Source organism: Schistocerca nitens, chromosome 8 (genome assembly GCF_023898315.1).
Source record: "Schistocerca nitens isolate TAMUIC-IGC-003100 chromosome 8, iqSchNite1.1, whole genome shotgun sequence".
NCBI classification, from domain to species: domain Eukaryota; kingdom Metazoa; phylum Arthropoda; class Insecta; order Orthoptera; family Acrididae; genus Schistocerca; species Schistocerca nitens.
Window position 1 is genome coordinate 384,248,913 of NC_064621.1, and position 19,085 is coordinate 384,267,997.

Below are 19,085 nucleotides of genomic sequence, written 5' to 3' on the forward strand. Positions count from 1 at the left end.
GATCCTTTGAAGTTTTCACAATGTGTTGCCATGCAGTCCTCTTTCTAAATGTTAAATCTTTTCATGCGAGCTCTGATTTCTCTCTCTCTCTCTCTCTCTCTCTCTCTCTCTCTCTCTCTCTCTCTCTCTCTCTCTCTCTCTTTTTTTTTTCCCAGAATGATCATTTCCCATATGTAGGTAGGAGTCAGCAACGTATTCTGGCATTCAGAGGAGAAAGCTGGTGATTGAAATTTCTTGAATAGATCGTGATTGAAATTTCTTGAATAGATCTTTCTGCAATGGAAAATGGCTTTGTTTTAATGTTTGCCACTCGCAACTTGTATATAATATCTGTAACACTTGCTCTCCTGTTTCGTGATAATATAAAATGAGCACCAGTGTTTGGTTTGCCTTCCTCACAGCATTATTGTTCATAAGATCTGGGACAACCGGGAGATCCGGGAAAAACCTGGGAATTTTTTCATCCGGGATAAACCCGGGAATTTTTTGGAATTCCGGGAATTTTTCATTGTTTTAGTTTTCAGTTAAATTTTTGTAATTTGGACTGGTAAGAACTGATACTCTAACAAAGAATGTTACTGTATCCCGCTACTGCAGAATTACACTTCAACAATAAAACCTAAACAATAGAAAAAAAAACGAAAATAAATTGCAAAGGAAATGTGCCATATACAACGACAACACACAGTGCTCATGCAAGCATCTGCCAACAGCAAAATGTGTCAAAGGCTGTAGGAAGACTATGCTTCATAACAAATTGCCTCCGATGAGCGTGAAGTCACAACGTTTACATTAGATTCGTTTTAGCAGTTACGAGTGGGCTCATGCGCATGTGCAGTTGAGTCGCATTTGAGCAGTAGAGTCTCCCGCTTCTGGCGACAGGAATGTGGCTGTTGGCTGTGCAAGCAGTTGCAGCAAGCAGCTAGATGCTACTGGGAAAAGGGAGTGCCAAATTCATATTCTTGAGGGGAAAAAAACTTGTTTCACAAAGCGCCTAGCATCTGTTGCACGTTTGTCTATCGATTATTCATATGATTTTGAAATGCTTCCCTGTTGGTTTTTGAACACATTTTAAGTTGATTTCTGAATGAATCATAAGTTGATTTTTGAATGCATGGATAGTGTATGTGATGTCTCTGTCAGGAGAATCCTCGTCGCATCTAGAAATAAACTTTCTGCAAACAAAAGGGGACGGGGCTTTACAAGCTGAGCGGAGTAAAGCCGAACGGTTGAATGCCAATCACTGTCTGATTATGTGAGTGTGCGAATGATCAGCATTGTTATAATTACTAGCGAAATCCGTAGATTCAGACTACCAGAATGGAAGTAAACGATTGACAGGAATAACAGGTGAGAAAGAGTACATATTATCTTCTCGGTGTGTCCAAGAAATTTTGACAGAAAATGTTTGGCCAGATCGCTACACTAGTAAGGAACAGTTGTACAGTCCTCAGCTAACAGCTGCTTAAGTTCTAGTCTGGAAGTAATGCAGAAAACGTTTTGTATGAAGTCGTAATAACACCTAACTGGAAAATAATTGCGGGATAACTAAACCTGTGATTCTGGCAGGGTTAATGAAGTTAGAAAATTGGCGAACAAGTTTTCACAATGGCAGGTATAGCTACAGAATTGGTGATGACAATATGTTAGAACGAGGAAGGAGAAGAAACAGGGACGTCACACAAATTATGGAAGACTTACAACGATTCCAAATTTTATAAAAATTTCGTAATACTATTTTTTGATCTCATGCTTGAGAAACTAGTGCGTATGAATGAAATGTGAAACTATTTCATAACATAAAGGTTTTTGCTTGTGGTAGGCCGAACAGACATTTGATATTGGTACTTCGTGAATTATATTCTGTCATGTTATAAAAATGGCCCTTTGTGCCAAAACAGTCTCGTTTATTTGGTGTGTGTTACAAAATTGCTGCAATATTAGAAAGGCCTGTTTTGTTTTATCTAGCAGACAGTGACAAAATAGTCATAATCAGATCGAGAAACAACACCAGTCTTGGGTATTATTTGTGTTAACAGCTTTTTCAGTATTAGATAATGATATTTCGATTTTTCATTTTAGAAAAATGTTTGACGAACTTTGATGAGGTAACAGATTCTTTTGCAGAAAGGAAAGCACACCATGTAAAGCTGTAGCAAGGTTAGAAAGAAAAAATTCTAGGAGCTAAGGATTGAAGAAATGTGTACTTTCTTGCTTGTCTCTTGTCTTTATTGGTTTTATGTAGCCTATATTTAATTTTATGTCACACAAAACAGCAAGTTATTAGCTAATAGGCAATAAAGAGTGCAAATTTTCTGAAGAGTTCTTGTTCTCCCGATTACAAATAATCCCATCCGATATTAATTGCGAGATGTTTTTAAAGAGGGGCAGACTGTCAAACCAGCCGAATGGGAGCAGGATAGGCGCCACAGCGGATATGTTGCTGCACATTAAAGATATTTTGCCTGCGTTTCGTTTTCTAAAGTGCCGGGAAATTCGACGCCCGTGTATAAAACCATTACAATTCAAAGGATTGATAAGGGAAAATATGCTGTCACTTAACATGGAAAAAGCGTGTTTTCACCCGGGAGAAAGGGTATTTTTAACTGGGAAATCTAGGATTTTTTTTTCTTTGTCCATGTATGCACCCTGTAATTGACAAACTGCCTGTTGGCTACTGTCTTGGGTTTTTCGGCTGATGTTCATCTGATGATTTTTCTGATGTTTCACCAGCATGAGTGGCTGGCATTGTCAAAGTTTCACCCACCATTGCTGGTGGTGGACTGGAGCTGAGCTCATGGCCACAGACTGTGTGCACCAAGGTCCAAGGGCTTCTCTGCGGTCATGTCCAGTTCTCTTGCTATCTGCAACAGTCATTCACTGCAGCACAGGAAACTGGGATCTGTTTACCTTGAGGTTTCCTTCTTTCTTGTTGAAGTTATTCTCATGTTTATGTATTATAGCTTCTCTCAACAAGCAGGTGTGATAGTTCTCAGAATTCCCGTGTTGGCAGATTTTACTACAAGATCGGTCTCTCACAGCACATGCTCTGCCACAGCCGATTTCTCCATCTGCCCCAACCTGCAATGTCGTTTATGTTCTGTGATCCTGGTGTTGATTGATCGTCCAGTCACTCCAACATAAAATTTTCTGCATGTGCGTGGTATGCGGTATATTCCCAACATTGCAAGTGGGTCCCTTTTCTCCTTTGCTGATCTGAGACATTCTTTGATCATGTTTGTTGCTTTGTAAATAGTCTTTACACCGTGTTTGCACAATATACAGCTGATTCTGTCCCTCACCCTGGGAATGTATTCCAGAATGGCTGTAACCAACATTTCTTTTTCTGATTGTCACTTTGCCAAGTGTTTGGCCCTGTTACACTTCTAATATAACTTGTGGAGTACCCATTTTCCAAGTGTTGTATTTTGTGTCTGAGGCCCTGGGGCTCACATATCCATCTTGCTCGCATTGCAAGCGTATTAATCATGCTTAGGTGGTGATTTGATAGTTTGTGCAGTTATTGGTCTATGTGTCCCAGTTTTCATCATCCCTTGTAACCGGCATATCTAGGAATGGTAGCTTTTTGTCCTTTTCTACTTTCATGGTAAATTTTATGTTGGCATGGAGGCTGTTCAAGTGTCTTTGGAAGCCACCGAGCTGCTCTTCACCCATGGCTCCACACAACAAAAGTATCATTGCTGTAGCTGTACCACACCATAGGTTTACAGGATACCAAGTCCAGTGCCTGTGCTTTGAAATGTTCCATGAAGAAGTTGGCCACCACTTGACCAATAGCAGTGCTTTCCAGCTGTTCATAGAAGTTGCAGTTCCATGTGAAATAGCTCATGTGGTGAGACATGCTTTGTGATGTCTTGTGGAAAAACGGAAGCAATGTGTCAGTTTTCCCCACCTGCAGCTAGAGCAGAGAGGCCAAGTATTTTGCTAGTTCATACGTTGATGAGGCAGGAGAGCTAACTATTGGTCTTAGTGGAAAGTTATTCTTATGGATCTTAGGTAATCCGAACAGCCAAGGTGGAAGGGCGTCTGTATTGTGCAGGTTGCTCTGTACGTCAACCAGCAGAGAAGATGCCTTGGTTAATCGATTTGTATTCTGTGTGATATGCTGCGTTGGATCTGCACTTAGTTTTTGGTACGTCGCCAGATCTGATAGGCCCCAGATCTTCTGCTCATAATCTTCGGTCCTCATTACAACGGACACATTTCCTTTATCAGCAGGCAGTACCAATATACTCTTGTTGGCATTAAGTTTCTTAATAGCTTGTACCTCTTCTTTCTTTAGGTTGCAAGCTGGTGGTTTTGCTTGGCGCAGTATTCTGGCTGGTTCAGTGCATATTTCCTCCGCTCTTTCACAAGGAAGGGCCCAATGGCCGTTTCGGTATTAGCAATGGTGTCCTCCATATGTATAGTTCTTGGAATGATAATGAAATTCTCTCCATTTTGAAGGACATAAATTGTGCTTTCTTCTTCCGTCGTGTGTCAAGGTGTCGGTACTGTCTGCATATCTCCTCCCTGTAGAGACCTGTGACGGTCGTTTGCTGCAGCACGGGAAGCCAGGATCCATTTACCTTGAGGTTTTCTATAGCTTCTCTGAACAAGTGGGTGTGCTAGTTCTCCTCTACAGCCAGAACTTCTGTGTCGGCAAATTTTACTACACAGTTGGTCTCACACGGAGCATGCTCTGCCATGGCTGATTGCTCCACTTGCCCCAACTTGCAATGTTGCTTATGTTCTATGATCCTGGTGTTGATTCATCGTTCAGTCATTCAACATAAACTTTTCCACATGTGAATGGTATGTGGTATATTCCCAATGTTGTAAGTGGATCCCTTTTTCCATTTGCCGATCTAAGACACTCTTTGATCTTCTTTTTCAGTTTATAAATAGTCTTTACGCCATATTTGCGTGTCTTCTCTGCTGGCAGACATAGAGAGGAACCTGTGCAACACAGAAGCCTTACTACCTTGGCTGAGTGGATTACCCTAAGATCCATAAGAATAAATTTCCACTAAGACCAATTGTTGTAGCTCCTGGCAAAATACTTGGTCCCTCTGCTCCAGCTGCATGTGAGGGAGACTAGCACATATGTAAAGGATTCGGGACATTTCATTGAGAAGCTGAAGAAACTAAAACCTGCACCAAACGACATCCTGGTCAGCTTTGGTGTTGTTTCTTTATTTACAAAAGTGCCACTCAGTGACACTCTGGAGCAAATCATTTCCATTTTACCGCAAGACATCACAAAGCTCTTTCACTTATTTCTCACCATGAGCTATTTCACATGGAATGGCAGTTTCTACGAACAGTTGGAATGTGTCGCCATGGGTAATCCTGGTAGTCCACTGGTAGCCAACTACTTCATGGAACATTTCGAAGCACAGCCACTGGACTTGGCACCTTGTAAATCTAATGTGTGGTACAAATACCGTATTTACTCGAATCTAAGCCGCACTCGAATCTAAGCCGCACCTGAAAAATGAGACTCGAAATAAAGGGAAAAAAAAGAATTCCCGAATCTAAGCTGCACGTGAAATTTGAGACTCGAAATTCAAGGGGAGAGAAACGTTTTAGCCCGCACCTCCAAATCGAAACAAAGTTGGTCCATTGTAATATGAAACACAATTTAGGTTGAATGAATGACGATACAGCTTCAGGAGTTTGGTTCGAGTCGTAAGCTTAGCAGTTAAGCTTTACCAGGTAGCTACTGCTATGCGTCAGGTGCTCCATCCATATTTATACGGGTACCCTTCCTTTTTCACGTGCTTTGTCTGGTTTGAATCGATTGCTTATTTTGCTTTGATCTGATAAGTGCCGTTTTCTTTGTTATAGGTGTTTTACGTCACTCTAAGCTGAAAATGCATTACTGTACTGTGTCATGCATTGTTTGTCGCATTCTGATAGTGCCTGTTTACGGCCTGTTGCCGCTCGCGGCATGGCTTGCTTTTGTGCGCACTACCGCCGCTTACAATTTAAAAAAAAATAGAGAGAGGAATCGTCTCATTAGCGAAACAATGGCAAGAGACTACTATTTATTGTTACTTACACTGCTGCTTTCTTTGATAATGATCAACAAGAACCAAATAATACTGTGTATGATAGAACATGCTCTGAATGAGAGTTAGGCGTAAATTTTTCTCCGTTTGAAAATCTTTGCGGCCGCTTCTTTAGTACATCAAATTCTGCACAGAAATTAGAGTCATCTTAGATTTAAAAATCTAGTCAGTTGCCGTGCTTCATTTCTGACTGTATCACTATTAGGCATAAGAATAATACGAATATAAACATGACACGATATGTATATTCTTCCGTGTTTGCTGTTCTCTCACTCTAGTTTCGTAGTTTATTAGGCAGACAGCATTTAAATGAGATAGCAGCAAACACAAAAGAATACATGGCAATATGTTTATATTCGTATTATTCTTTTGGTGAAGAGAATACTGCATGTGATTCACATTTCATCAGGTTCCTATTAGCAACCATCTCTTTTCACAGGTAGGAAAAAATTCAGAACGTAGAGTTGGCCATATTGACAAACATCCCAAACAGTCTTGCCAGTCGGATTTTCGTAGTACATTGAAATTCTGCTACATTCAAAGATGAACAATACGGAATTTGTATTTGTTTCGTTGGATAATGTATGAAAATGCAGTGGTTGAAAATCGGGGCGGAGAGAAAAAGCTCGTCTTCCACTTTTCTTTTCTTTTCTTCTTCTTCTTCTTCTTCTTCTTCTTCTCTTTTTTTTTTTTCTGACGCAGAGGTTTTGGCACCAATATTTATCTTTGTGCCCACAAAGAATGCCTGTGTAGCGCTACATACATTCGACGGCAGAAGTTAGTTGTGGCGGCACCTACCAACATTTTTCAGAACTTCCGCTTGCTTTGCACTCGATTCTAAGCCGCAGGCTTTTTTGGATTACAAAATCCGGAAAAAAAATGCGGCTTAGATTCGAGTAAATACGGTACATCAGTGATACCTTTGTTGTGTGGAGCCATGGTGAATAACAGCTTGGTGACTTCCTAAGACACTTGAACAGCCTCCATGCCAACATAAAATTTACCTTGGAAATGGAAAAGGACAAAAAACCACCATTTATATATGTGCTGGTTACAAGGGAAGGTGAAAATCTGTGACACAGCTTGTATAAAAAACTGACATACACAGACCAATATGTGCACAAACTATCAGACAGAAAAGAGGCATGAGTAATATGCTTGTAATGCAAGCAAGACAAATATATGAGCCACAGCACCTCAGACACGAAATACAACACTTGGAAAGTGTTCTGAGGAGCAATAGGTACTCCACAAGTTGTATTAGAAGTATAACAGGGCCAAACACGCGGCAAAGTGACAAACTGGAAAAAGAAATGTCGGGTACGAACTTTCTGCCATACATTCCCAGAGTGATGGGCAGGAGTGGCCGTATATTGTGCAAACATGGTGTAAAGACTATTTACAAACCGTCAAAGAAGATCAAAGAGTGTCTCAGACCAGCAAAGGAGAAAAGGGACCCACTTGCAATGTTGGGAATACACCACATACCATGCACCTATAGAAAACTTTATGTTGGAATGACTGTATGATCAATCAACATTAGGATCACAGAACATAAGCAACATTGCAGGTTGGGGCAGGTGGAGAAATTGGCCAGGCAGAGCACGCGCAGTAAAATTTGCTGACACGGAAGTTCTGCCTGTAGAGAAGAACTATCACACCTGCTTGTCAAGAGAAGCTATAGAAATACATACACACAAGAATAGCTTCAACAAAAAAGAAGAAAGCCTCAAGGTAAACGGATCCTGGTTTCCCATGCTGCAGCGAAAGACCGTCGCAGGTGGGAAGAGAACCGCACCGGAAATGACCGCAGAGAAGCCCTTGGATATTGGCACTCCAGGTACATATAGTCTGTGGCTGTGAGCTTGGCTCCAGTCCAACAATGGAGGGTGAAACTTTGACAATTCCAGACACTTGTGTGGGCGAAACATCAGAGATAATCATCAGATGAATGTTGGCCAATAAACCCGAGACAGATGCCAACAGACAGTTTGTCAACAAGTGGCCATGAAAGCACTAACAATTTTGCTCATAATTGTAATCGTAAGTATTTAGTTGTATTCATAGACTTTAAATTTGTGGATTTATTGTGTATCTGAAATTTAATGGATTGCTTTTCAGGCTTGTATATCCCCACATTTTTATATTGTTTAGTGTCAATTTCCACATTTCACACCATGCGGATATCTTGTGTGGATCATTTTGCAATTGGTTTTGATCTTTTGACAACTTTACCAGGCAGTAAATGGTAGCACCATCTGAAAACAATCTAACAGAGCTGTTCAGATTCTCTCCTAATATTTTATATAGATTAGGAACTGCAGAGGTCTTACATCGCATGCTTAGGAACACCAGATATCACTTCTGTTTTATTAGCTGACATACTGTCAGTTACTACAAACTGTGACCTTCCTGACAGCAAATCTTGAAGCTAGTTGCACAATTGAGACAATTTTATTAGCAGTTTTATTAGAAGCCACTTTCAGGGAATGCTGTCAAAAACCTTCTGGAAATCTAGAAGTATGGAATCAGTTTGACATCTCCTGTTTATAGCATTCATTACTTTGCAAAAATAAAGACATAGTTATGTTTCCCGAGAATGATAATTTTTGAATGCATGCTGATTATACGTCAATAATTTATTTTCTTCAAGCAAAATCATAATGTTAGACCACAGTATGTGTTCCAGAATCCTGCTGAAAATTGATGTTAGTGATGGGAAGCTGTAATTTGGTGGATTATTCCTATTTTACAAGAACCACAACAATGAAAAAAGGATTCTACTTTAACATTTAGTGTTTTGAGCGAATCAGTGAAGTTTACAATGATTTTGCAATCATGATAAATTGGTTGTAGTCTGTAAGTGTAATATATAACTGCTCTCAGTTACAAGGCTGATTTGAACACTGCAGTGTTTTACTACACATGGTCCTACTGGAGGTGGTGTGCCCTCACCTTCCACTGACTTTGTCAGATTAAATTTCTGTAATCTCCTTGTCTTTTGTTGATGTATATCTTTACTCATTTCATGTCTATGAAGGTTTCTCCTTCTCGGTGGGATCCACAGAACATAATGAATGAATTAATGAATGCATGAATGAATGAACGAATTTCATGTGACAGAAAGGGTAGGTACAGGCAGTGAACATAAGATTCAAGGAAAGGGCAGTAACTTAGTGGTACTTGTGTTTGACTCAGGATTCACAAAAATGTGGATCCCAGAAAAAATCTCCTTGAAGAAACTATAAATCTCAAGAACAAATGAACAATATAGTGCATGTCCATGAGTAGTCGACGATTCAAGCGGTGGCTGCCAGGAATGGCAGGAGGCATCCTTGCCATTGCATTAGGTCAACCCAAGAGAGAGGAGCAGTGAGGGAAAGGTACTGTTGGCTCTTGGAGCAGTGCTGGCACCATTAAACATTTCATGCCTTTCAGTGTTTACAGCGATATTTTGCATCTAGGGACAGCTCAATGTTGGCAGTTCTCTGGGACAAATGAATATCTTTCAACTGTGCTGATTTTCTTCTGTTCAGGGCAGGACCATTGAAATCATCAAGTTATCATGGACGAGCTTTATCACAATTGGCTAGGAAACAGTAATAACATTGTTGCAGAAACAGGATTTCTTAAGTCAGAAATGTGACAAGCAGCATGTATTGCATATGCTATTACAGTTGGAAAATGTACAAAAGTTGTTACTAAGAGAAATACGAGTTGGTATTGTTAAACATAGATGATAGCTTGCTGCATATTCACCCATGTCGGCTACTACAAACTACCAACTACCTTAGTAGTGTACTACAGTTTTAGAAATTCAAACCATTTAACTCACTCTATAACATATGTAAAACACTTTCATAATGCCTTCCCATGTTTGTGGACCCAAAATAGGAAAACTAATGTCATTCCAAAAATGATGGGTAGTTCCATTAGTAACAAAATGACACTTGGTGATTGTTTTTGCACATTAAGGATAGAAAAGACCAAGGGTCATGATAAAAGACCAAAAATTTAATATTGCATTTTCTACATAAGCAAAGGCACACAAGTTATGTATTTTAATAGTTGAAGTTTCATTCGTATGAGGAGACTTATGTAAATAAAACTTTCTGGTAATGGAATGACACAATTCAGACATGCATATTGTTTTCATTCATATGTTGTTGTTGTGGTCTTCAGTCCTGAGACTGGTTTGGTGCAGCTCTCCCTATCCTGTACAAGCTTCTTCATCTCCCAGTACTTACTGCAATCCACATCCTTCTGAATCTGCTTAGTGTATTCATCTCTTGGTCTCCCTCTACGATTTTTACCCTCCACGCTGCCCTCCAATGCTAAATTTGTGATCCCTTGATGCCTCAGAACATGTACTACCAACTGATTCCTTCTTCTAGTCAAGTTGTGCCACAAACTCCTCTTCTCCCCAATCCTATTCAATACCTCCTCATTAGTTATGTGATCCTCCCATCTAATCTTCAGCATTCTTCTGTAGCACCACATTTTGAAATCTTCTGTTCTCTTCTTGTCCAAACTATTTATCGTCCATGTTTCACTTCCATACATGGCTACACTCCATACAAATACTTTCAGAAACGACTTCCTGACACTTAAATCTATACTCGATGTTAACAAATTTCTCTTCTTCAGAAACGCTTTCCTTTCCTTGCCATTGCCACTCTACATTTTATATCTTCTCTACTTCGACCATCACCAGTTATTTTGCTCCCCAAATAGCAAAACTCCTTGACTACTTTAAGTGTCTCATTTCCCAATCTAATTCCCTCTGCATCACCCGACTTAATTCGTCTACATTCCATTATCCTCGTTTGGTTTTGTTGATGTTCATCTTATATCCTCCTTTCAAGACACTGTCCATTCCGTTCAACTGCTCTTCCAAATCCTTTGCTGTCTCTGATAGAATTACAATGTCATCGGCAAACCTTAAAGTTTTTATTTCTTCTCCATGGATTTTAATACCTACTCCGAATTTTTCTTTTGTTTCCTTTACTGCTTGCTCAATATACAGATTGAATAACATCAGGGAGAGGCTGTATCGATCTTACCCCCTAGTGAGATAAATCCCTCTACATCCTTACATTTGTCCTCTAGCCATCCCTGCTTAGCCATTTTGCACTTCCTGTCAATCTCATTTTTGAGACGTCTGTATTCCTTTTTGCCTGCTTCATTTACTGCATTTTTATATTTTCTCCTTTCATCAATTAAATTCAATATTTCTTCTGCTACCCAAGGAGTTCTACTAGCCCTTGTCTTTTTACCTACTTGAGCCTTTGCTGCCTTCACTACTTCATCTCTCAGAGCTACCCATTCTTCTTCTACTGTACTTCTTTCCCCCATTCCTATCAATTGTTCCCTTATGTTCTCCCTGAAACTCTGTACAACCTCTGGTTTAGTCAGTTTCTCCAGGTCCCATCTCCTTAAATTCCCACAATAATTCAGCTCGTCCATTTCCTATAAAAGTTCACAAAAATTATACTGTGAAGAGGGATAAATGGGAAACAAAATGGTGTAGAACATAAATGCATGGAACTAATATTTTACTAACAAAATAAAAACAAAACGCTGGTTACGGAATGACACTTAATAATAACGGAATGACACTTTCACTTGAAAATTACCAATTTTATTCTTCACTGCTGATTGGGTAGGGAAGGGAAAATGTTACTTATTCCTCTGATATATAGTAGGTGCAGCTAGTTTCTCTACAATTTGTCTTTTTCTGCCCAACATTTATCTTCCGTTGAAGGAAATGTAAATATCTTTCCATTTGCATCATTCTTTCTAAGAAATGAAATTTCGTAACCATCTTCAGCATAAATCACCTGCCCCACAAAAATCTTAATCTGTTTCTTACAGCATAGGAAACCAGAGCAAAAATCCCCTTGATACCAAGCTGTATGATTGATCAGTTCTTATGAATTTTCTTTGGCTGAAAATCGCTTTTTGAAATTCTGCACAAACCTCTGGGGAGATAGCGAGTAATGCTGGTACTCAATAATGTATTGAGTGATAGGTGTAACAGCATGGATGGTTTTTATATGGTCTATTGGAACTATTCCTATCCACGTTTGATCTAATTCCTCTGTATTCTCTGTAATTTGCAAGGCAGAGGGCAGAGAGATAAAAAATGTTTATGCCACGACATCTTTCATGTGATACTTTTGCAAAGTCCTCAGCACCAGATAGTATGTGTTTCCCAGCTTTGCAGATATTCCAGACTGCACACTTTACAGTTCCACCAATCCCATTCATGACGCCTTTGCCATGTTATGTGGCGAGGAAGTTCCACGAAATATTTATTCTATAACATTCTCTGAAAAATGTCAAGTTGGCAAACAGGAAACGCTGCTTAAATCGACTGGCTGCACCATCACCCATGAATGTGACAGATCCTACCTCTGGGTTAGTGGATATAATGTACTGTACAATTTTACTTTGGAAAGCATGCACTGAATATTTATTATGATCAAGTTCATCACTAACAACACCACAAGAATATCCATCATTTTGTGAGTCCCAAACATATGCTGTAAACAAAGTGATTTGTTGTTTTTACCAATTGGAACTCTGGACTTCATTCTGCAGTTGAACAGTATAATTTTCTGCAAAATCTACTTGCACCAAGATGTTCTTCTTGTTTGCAGAAACCCTTTTTGTTTTCAAAAAATTTTGATTGTTGCCTTTTAATAAATTTATGTTGTAAGAATTGGGGTAGCATGTTTGAAAGAACATCAACACTCTGGCCAACAGTACCATGAATCTCTTTCAGAGTGATTCACTGGTTCACTGTTTGCCATTGGGTCCATTCACTCAGCTTCTTCATTAAGTTCTCATCCAAAGAATACTTATCTTTCAAAGATACATGTGCACACTTTTCACATTTTGACATCATGCAAACGTCTTTTTCTTGATTGCAGACTATTGTGCTAATGAAGTCAGAAAATGTGGTTTTCACTTGTGGAACAAACCTCATTTATAACTTCAAAAAGTAGCTTTACGTTCTCATGGTAGCAGGAGAGAGACACATTGTGCAGTGTATCCTGTAAGAGGCACACAAACTTTTGTCTCAGTGAACAGAACTTGGACAATTTTATTGGTATTTCAGGGAATTCCTCTTTATATATAGCATGGTTTTCTTTCAGGATCATGATAATGTATCTCTTCTGGACTTTGGTTTTTCCACCTTCCTTATCCTTCAATATCACATAATCTTTCTTTCCAGGAGTTTGCCATGAAATGTCATCTCAAACATAAAAAGTAGCAACAGCTTCTTCTGTGCCTGGATTTAGGCGTTGAATCTGATTTTTCAGCTGTTGTTCACTTGCTAAAACTCCATGAGCAGCAGTGAATTCCAAGACAACTTTCTTGCACTTTCTGGGACTTCTAGGTAAACAAGTTCCCACATGTTTAACTGCTTTCCTTAATGTAGCGGGAGATTTATATGGACTATTGGTGTAGATGATGCAAGCACCACCACCATTGCCTTCACTGCTGGCTCTAACGTTATTTCTGAATTTTCTTTTATCAAGTTCCTCTTTTTATCTTTGCTTCTTAAGTTGAGCAGGAGTTAAACTTTGCCATTTCAGCCTTTTCCTTTCCCTGTCCTTCTCCTTAATATCACCACTTAACCCTTTCTCCTTGAGGCGTTTCCGGTGTTCTCTCATTTTCTCAGCTGATGTGAGAAGCATGATAGCAACTGTAAAAATGAAATATCTTGTTTGAGAATTAGTGTGGAAACACTGTAATTGTTAGAAATTAGTCAATATCTATTTTAAATAAAAAAATTCTATTCAGCATAGTGATCTTCTAACAACACAATACATAAACATGTCTCTATTATGTAGGCATAATAATTAGTGACCTTCAAAGATAATCAACATTCTGTTGCAGTACATAGGAAATACTGAGGTTTTCTTATAATTTGGCATTGCTATTGCTTCCTATAGAAAGCATAAATAGTTTTTATCAAAGTAATTAACTTCATTCTATGTGTAGTATGCAGCCATTTAATTGTAATCTTCACTAAGGAAGCTTATTAACTTACCTTTCAGCAGTTACTCTTCAGATTCACTGAATGTTAAGTTTCTTATCTCGGAAAAATACATTCTTGACTTGTGGGATTTCCCCATTTTTCCTCCAATTTTTACTAACAGTATAGCCAACATATAAAATTGCAGTATAGCCAGCAGATAAATGTATTTGACCTGCAACATATTAAGGAATGTCAGTGAAATTCAGTTATAAAATTATTGTCATTCCATTACTCTTATTTATGTCATTCCGTTACCGCATGTGTGTCATTCCGTTACCACTACAAAATATTGTTTATAATGAATACTTTTTTCTCTGCAGGGAGACTTTTATCTATCTCATAAATCTGTATTTGCATGCCTATTTTCAGGATGCTATAAAATTGCATTGACTCTGAAAAATAAATTTCACACTTTTTTTGGTAACTGAAAGACAGGAGGTAGCAATAAAAAATAAATCAGCCTGGGGACTTTACTAACTAAATAAAATCAATATAAGCTGTCAAAATGTGCTGACCTAAGATAATTGTAATGTTTTTCAGATATATTTTGTTAATAAATTACTTTACAACGCATCATTGTAGTACTCTCGAAAACTGATTTCTTAGGGGGTCTAGAAGCTGAAATTTTAGGTGAGCTATAAAGCCATTTGTTCATTTCCAGCACTTCTTAACATGAAAATGAAGCTTCAAATTTAAAAAAAAAATGTGTTTCAGCTAACAGAAATGATAGATTTGTAATAAGAATATTTTTAATTTTTAAGGTTTGTGTCCATGTTCTCATGGAACAGCCCTGCTTGGGTCAACCAACTTGTAAAAGATTGTAATGACTATCAGAAATCTGACAGGCTTCCTTACAGCAGTATTTGTTGTGGACACTGAGCAGTGAAATCAATGTTATTATATCCTCCACAGTATTCATGTAGCAGTGGCACATAAAGGAATTCGGAAAACTGGGTGGACAAAAATGCATATTTAAATCCTGGTTTCACAGTTACCATTAGCAGTTAGGGAAAAACTGGCAAAGATTCCATGATGGTAAACTAAATTATTAATTTCTAATTACAACTGAAGCAGGTGATCTATGAGAAGAAGTTTTGAGCAAAATAACTGGGAATGGGAAGAAAATTATTAGTTGCATGATGGAATTTGGATGGCAGTAGAGTAGACAATGTGAGGGATAGTGATTAGCAGTGCCAATGTGAGAGGAATCAGTATAAAAGATTCAACTGGGAGAGACCAACTTCTCACCCCTACAGTACTAAAGATGGAGCACATCAAAGGGCACCTGAGTATGTTAAAGATGACAAAAGTTTCAAGTAATACCCTTCTCAAAAGATGACATGAAGTTGTTTCTAACTGGACCGGATGGTCTTCGTTGTCTTGTTAGCTGCAGCAAAGTGTCAGAAATTTCACTGCAGTTTTGTCATCAGCTACTAGAAACAGCAATATCATAAGCATTCTCTGTGCATGATGTAAGAATTACAGACAATGATAGTAATAATAGTAAGCTAGTAAAGGAGCAAGTCTGACTTGTGTTAAAGTAGAGGGAATATGGAAAATGTGTCCTTGCAGTCCCTCACTGCTGAGTTAATTTTATACTTGGTATTTTCAGAGGAGAAGAAAAATGACTGTAAAAAGAAGTGACAGCAGTAAGTTTGTTGTTTCAGATGAAGGTGATATTGTGAGGCATATTTAGTTTCCTTCTTGATGCAATAATTTACCAACAGCCATATGATTTGTAGAAGTTTATTTTATTTTATGAACTTCTATGTGCTGCTACCAGTTTTGGCATTACATTGATGCCATCTTCAGGCCCCACTCGTCATAGTCGTAAAGTCGCTATACGCGGAAGGAGCCATATAACTGAATCCGTGAATCAATCGTCCTGCAACAGCTCTTGGTGGCCAGGCGACACAGACTGTATCATCTCTATGAATCTCTCTCCCCTATTTCACAATATTACAAAACGAGCTGCCCGTTGTCAAACATTTTTGGTATTCTCCGTCAGTCATATCTGATAAGGATCCTATACCACACAGCAATACTGCTGAAGAGGATGGATAAGTGTAGTGTAAACAGTCTAGTAAATTTGTTGCATCTCTATGTGTTCTGCCAATTAAACTCAGTCATTGAGTTGCCTTCCCCACAGCATTTCCTATGCGATAGTTTCAATTCAAGTTGTACACAACTGTAATCCCTAGATATTTAGTTGAATGGAAAGCAGTTTAGATTGGGTCGCAAACCATAGTCCATCTCGGCACCTTTCACATCAACAAACTTTGCCAGAGGTGAAAGAAGTCGCAAGTGACAGATAAAAATACTGGCATTGACAGGGGTCAAAACTGAGATCTTTGGATCTGTGGTCTGTTACTTTACCACTGACCTCTTGAGCCGCACTGAGTAATGTTTCACTGTCTCATCTCAGGAACCTAGAATAATCAAAGGATGTTAATATGCATTACAGATCAGTAGAAACCATTTTGTATCAGACAATGTCTTGTTCTTTCGGTCAAGTGATATACTATTGACAAAGAAATCAAAACAGTACTGGATGCAGAATCATACAACAGTCTGACTGTCCTTACAATGATCCCCTACACATTTTGAGTCAGTATCAATGTACATTTCATCACTGCTGCCCAACTCGTCTGCTGGATGAAGTAGAAATTTCAGAGAAAAGAACTGAAAATCAGAAAATAAATAAGGAAATAAGAAGATGATGGAAAAGTCCTCCAGAACCCTGGGTCAGTGGATGCTTACTGTCTCGTAAGTCTCCACTGACCTGGGGTTCTGTGTGACATTTTTGAACTCTACCTCTTTTCCTAAACCTCACCAGTCCTCCATCACCCCTCTTCCTTCCCCTTCAGCCCTTCTGCCAGATGGAGCCAGTGGCTCCAATAGCTTACAAAGTGGGTCTTCTCCAGCCATCACTTGGTGAGTAGATTTTTTTATCTACACAGTTACATTAAATTTCCAAAAATTGATTATTTGTATTTATATGTAAGCAGTAAAAAGTGTGAGGTCCTTCATGTGAGTACCAAGCAGACCACTAAATTTCAGATCATTTATGCATCATCCAGGTTTAAATGTTATTGATTCAACTAAATACCTAAGGACAACAATTGTGAACAACTTAAATTGAAACTATCACATAGAAAATGTTGTTATGAATATAACAGAGGGAAACATTCCACGTGGAAAAATATATCTAAAAAGAAAGATGATGAGACTTACCAAACAAAAGCGCTGGCAGGTCGATAGACACACAAACAAACACAAATATACACACAAAATTCAAGCTTTCGCAACAAAATGTTGCCTCATCAGGAAAGAGGGGAAGGAGAGGGAAAGACGAAAGGATGTGGGTTTTAAGGGAGAGGATAAGGAGTCATTCCAATCCCGGGAGCGGAAAGAGTTACCTTAGGGGGAAAAAAGGACAGGTATACACTCGCACATTGGGATATGTGTGTGTGTGCGAGTGTATACCTGTCCTTTTTTCCCCCTAAGGTAAGTCTTTCCGCTCCCGGGATTGGAATGACTCCTTATCCTCTCCCTTAAAACCCACATCCTTTCGTCTTTCCCTCTCCTTCCCCTCTTTCCTGATGAGGCAACAGTTTGTTGCGAAAGCTTGAATTTTGTGTTTATATTTGTGTTTGTTTGTGTGTCTATCGACCTGCCAGCGCTTTTGTTTGGTAAGTCTCATCATGTTTCTTTTTAGAAAATGTTGTTAGGAAGACGAACATAGAAAATGTTGTTAGGAAGACGACCAGTGATTGTGTTTTATTGGTAGAACACTTAGAAGATGCAACAAATTTACTACACTGCTTACACTTCACTTATCTATCCTCTTCAGGAGCTTTGCTGCATGGTATAGGATCCTTACCAGATAGGGCTGATGGAGGAGACCAAAAAAGTTCGGCAAGGGCAGCTCATTTTGTATGATTGCAAAATAGGTGAGAGAGCTTCACCTAGATAATACATGAGTTGGGATGGTAGCAGTTAGAACAAGGGCAATTTTCATTGTGATAAGATCTTTTCATGAAATTTTGATCAACTTTCTCTCCTGAATATGAAAATATTTTGTGGACTCCTACCTACATAGGAAGCAATGACCATTGTGATAAAATAAGGGGAATCAAGAGCTCATATGGAAATATTTAGGTGTTTGTTCTCTCATGTGGTATTTGAGAGTGGAACAGTTAAGAAATAGTTTGTAAGTAGTTCTTTGAACCCTCCGCCAAGTGTTTAAATATGAATTGCAGAGAAGTTATGTAGATCTAGAAGTAAATGTAGATACACATTGATGAAAAAAAAGAAAGGAAATCACAGCACCATGAAGGGATTGTGCGACATAAATGAAAGTTGGTAGGTGTGTTTCTGCAGCTGAAAGATCATGTCAAATTCCATGCCAGTCGCATAAGAGTGGCATTAATAGTTACATTTCAGATTAGCATGATGAGCTGTTGATAGTCAAGAATGCCTTTAAGGTATCAAAGATGACATTTTCAACACCACTATGTGTTTGAACAAGGACATGTAATAGGGCTATGAGAAGCTAGATATTCGTTCTGCAATACTGTAGTAAGACATGTCAAGAATATAGCCACTGTACATGATTGCTGGCAGCAGTGGTCACGAGAATGTACAGTCACCATAAGACCGGCTCCTGATGGCCACATGACCCTAAACATAGGGAAGACCACTGTATTCGGCTTACGGCTCTGGCACATTGTACTCCGTCTGCAGCAGCAATCTGAGAAGCAGGTGGCACCACAGTGACGTAATGAACTGTTACAAATTGGTTATTTCAAGGATAGCTCCAAGTCAGATGCCCTGTAGTGTGCATTCCACCGACCCCAAACCACCACCATTTGTGACTTCAATCGTGTCAAGCGAGAGCTCATTGGCAGGCAGGGTGGAGATCTATTGTGTTTTTTGATGAAAGCTGCTTTTGCCTCAGT

General features: G+C 38.9%; 1 protein-coding gene across 1 annotated transcript in view; it reads left to right on the forward strand.

Annotated features, from left to right (window-relative positions):
* Positions 1-19,085, forward strand: part of LOC126198416 (probable E3 ubiquitin-protein ligase HERC1) — a 747,204-nt gene that overhangs the window by 50,750 nt on the left and 677,369 nt on the right. The gene's annotated exons all lie outside the window — the stretch shown is intronic.